Genomic DNA, 4,278 nt, shown 5'->3' with positions numbered 1-4,278 from the left:
AAAAACTCATGAGTCCCTTCACTTAGCGACACTCGGAGTTTGTTAGCGGCTAAATACTTAACAACTCCTGGTTCGGGGAAAAGAACCAATTTACGAGCACAATCCAAGATCACATAATGGTACGACATCCAATCCATACCAAGAATGACCTCGAGTGATTGTAGAGGTAAACAAATCAAATTAACCAAGAAATCCCTATTCTGAATAGTCATTTGACAATGTAAACATGCAGAATTTACTGTCAAAGTCTTAGCAGGTGTGGAGACAACCAAATCAAAAGGTAAAGCAGACACAGATAACTTCAAACGATTCATACAATCCATAGCTTCCCATCTACAGGGTACGAACCGGTAGGATTGTCCTGACTCTCCTCTGAGGGCAAAGCCCAGATTTCCACAATAGTTGTAAAGGGTCACCAACCGAAATTAACAGTTAACACATAACATTTAAGTTTTTGAATGCACAAAATAACCTTTCACTAAGCATGCATCTTAAAAGGATTTTCCATATGCTAAAAGTTCATATAATACTTGCCAAATGAAAATGAAGTCAAAATAAGTCTTAAATCAATCAAGTAATAAACAACTGGCCAATCCATTGATGAACCAATTGAGCAATCGATCATCTAACTCAAAATAAGAATTTCCACTAAGCCAATCGATTGGGAAATCGATTTGGATGAAGGGTTTTAGTGAAAACTGAACTCTGGGCTTAAATCAATCGATTGGGAAATCAATTGATGAATAACTGAGCCCTTGTGTTAGAGCCAATCGATTGGGAAATCGATTTCCTGAGGGTTTTTCGTGAAAACTGTACTCTGGGCTTAATTCAATCGATTAGGAAATCGATTGAATGAATAATTGAGCCCCTGTATTAAAGCCAATCGATTTCCAAATCGATTTTGTTAAAATGGCTGAGCTCCTGTAATGGCCAAATCGATTGGCAAATCGATTTTGTCAAAATGGCAGAGCTCCTGTAATGAATCCGATCGATTGCCAAATCGATTTTTGAGGAATAGCTTTTAACAGAATCGATTTGGGAATCGATTTCCCTGCATGTTTTTCTTAAAACTACATAAACTAACTCAATCACATTCACACACAACTCCAAAACATAACACTTAGCAATTTCCACACAATCACCACGACAACTTGAGTTTCGAAACAGTTTTACAATCAATTTCACTTACACACAATTTGTTCCAAAACATAGACACTTAGTACAATCATCACAATCACAATGACATCTCAAGTTCAAACACTCAATCATACACTTGAATCAAACACGACTCGTGTGTCAAGCATCCTAATGCAATGCGTATATGCCAAAATGCATGGACTCGGAATTCCAAACCAAAACCCTGCTCGAAGGGTCGTAAATCATAATTGTACCGCCTATCGCAGGCCAAAGTACCAATTACCGAGGTGCCACCTATCACGGGTCTACACGATTTACTAAAAAGCGTAAACCATAAACGTACTGCCTATCACGGGCCAATATCTTTTACCGAGGTGCCACCTATCACGGGTCAGCACGATTTACTAAAAAGCGTAAATCATAAACGTACCACCTATCACGGGTCAGTACAGTTTACCGAGGTGTCACCTATCACGGGTCAACACGATTTACTAAAAGAAAAAGCGGAAATCGTAAATGTACCACCTATCACGGGTCAGTACAGTTACCATGGTGTCACCTATCACGGGTCAACACGATTTACTAAAAGAAAAAGCGGAAATCGTAAATGTACCACCTATCACGGGTCAGTACAGTTACCATGGTGTCACCTATCACGGGTCAACACGATTTACTAAAAGAAAAAGCGGAAATCGTAAATGTACCACCTATCACGGGTCAGTACAGTTACCATGGTGTCACCTATCACGGGTCAACACGATTTACTAAAAGAAAAAGCGGAAATCGTAAATGTACCACCTATCACGGGTCAGTACAGTTACCATGGTGTCACCTATCACGGGTCAACACGATTTACTAAAAGAAAAAGCGGAAATCGTAAATGTACCACCTATCACGGGTCAGTACAGTTACCATGGTGTCACCTATCACGGGTCAACACGATTTACTAAAATATAAATCGCAAACGTACAACCTATCACGGGTCCGTACAGTTTACCAAGGTGTCACCTATCACGGGTCGACACAATTTACCAAATGAAATGCATGAGCATACACAGACTCCATTCACAACAATCGTTAAGCAAATGCAGATATTAAAAGATTCCCCATTTTTAATACCCATTTAACTTAAACGACTTTCAAACAACATTAATTAAATAAGTCATTAAGAGATTCCCCGTTCTTAATACCGATTTAACTTAATGATTTTCAAAACAAAACGTTAAGCAAACAGTCATATTAAGAGATTCCCCATTCTTAATACTCATTTACCGAAACGACTTTCAAACAACATTAATTAAATAAGTCATTAAGAGATTCCCCGTTCTTAATACCGATTTAACTTAATGATTTTCAAAACAAAACGTTAAGCAAACAGTCATATTAAGAGATTCCCCATTCTTAATACTCATTTACCGAAACGATTTTCAAAAACGATAGTTAAGTAACCGAGACATTAAGAGATTCCCCATTCTCAACGCCCAGTTAACTTAAACATTTTCCTCAAATACACATTAAGTAAACCGAGGTATTAAAAGATTCCCCATTTTTAATACTCGTTTAACTCTAATGGTTTTCAAATTCCACAGAAACAAATTCAAACATACTTTCACATTCAAACCATAATTCACAACAACCACACCAATTAACAAACATCAAAAAGGAAGAAGCAAAAATGAAAATGGAAGAAGGAGGAAGAAGGAGTCACGCGAGGCAGAGGAAGAAGATGGATTTTGCTTTCTTTATTTCTTTCCCTTTTCCTTTCTTTCTTTTTCCTTCCTTTCTATTTCTTTTCTTTCTATTTCCTTCTCTTTTCCCTCCACACAAACATATATAAATATATGTATTTATATATATTAATTACTTTTAACAAATATCTCCAAATATCTAGATATTTATTAAAATTACCATTTCACCCATAAGGCATTAAATTCTTCGTAAAGGATTCACCGTACTTAATTTAATTTATTTATCGACGAGTAATTTTAATCGGGCATCAAATATCTTTTTGGTCATATAAACTCCAAAATATTAATAACTTTGGCTAAAAAGCCCCCGAGTTCAATACCAAAATACACTAAAATACATAAAGTATACTTTAAAATTATGGGTCTTACATGCCACTTGTTGGAACCAAGTTGATTTTATACTTAGAGATTTGATGATAACAAAAGTATTTTATGAGAACAATATATTTGGCTTCAAAAAGTATGAAAGAAGATTCATGTTTTTCAATAAAATCTAAAATAAATTTTGATTCAAATTTATAATTGAAGAAAATATTTGACCTAGTTGAAAAGATGATATGGTCAAGATTTGAAGAAGATTTATCTACAAAAAATATGAACAGACTTAATCTGAAGAATTTACAAACTCAATCTAATCAAAATACGAACATAATCAATCTAAAATATTTAGAAACTCAATATGAACAAAATAAAATTTATAGTTAAACAAGGACTAAATTGAGGCCCAAATTTTAACACTAAATAAATAATCAACGCTAAAGATGAAAATCATCGAAAGTAGAAAAGAGAAGTCTTAGAGTTGAAAGAGAGAAACACTTGTTCAAGTTAGAAATAATTTATGAGTGTTCTTTTCATAGAGTGTGGGGGTTGTTATTATTATTATCTTGGTTAGAAGCAACGACTCAAGTTCTAATCTTTTGTATCTAACCCGATAGTGGTTTAGTTTTTCTTCAATATGGGGTTGTCAGGTTGTTAGGAGAAGACTAGACTTGTAGGGTCAAGGTGGTTGTTTTCTCAAAAGTCTAGGGTTTTCAGGCTATTTGGGAAGACTAGCTTTGAGGGCCAGGTGCTTTGTTTCAAGGAAATTGAATTAGTGGATTAAAGCCTTATGAATGAAGAGACTGAATATATTCAAGTTAGTGATGAACCAGGATAAATCTATGTGTCATATTATTTATGCTTTTATTGTTTGCTATCTCTAAATCCGATTGCTTTTTATCCAAGTAATTCATAAAAACCAACCAACCTTCATCAAATTAGCAAAAAGTTATCAACGTTGTCAAACACAATTCAACTCTTTTGTTGTGTTTGCACCTTCAATTGGCATCAACGTTTGGTCTCAAGATTGAGAACTTTACCATGGTTGAGGAAAGATCTAAACGTTTAGCAGGAA

This window comes from Cicer arietinum, chromosome 1, assembly GCF_000331145.2.
Source record: "Cicer arietinum cultivar CDC Frontier isolate Library 1 chromosome 1, Cicar.CDCFrontier_v2.0, whole genome shotgun sequence".
NCBI classification, from domain to species: Eukaryota; Viridiplantae; Streptophyta; class Magnoliopsida; order Fabales; family Fabaceae; genus Cicer; species Cicer arietinum.
This window is presented reverse-complemented; position numbering follows the sequence as displayed.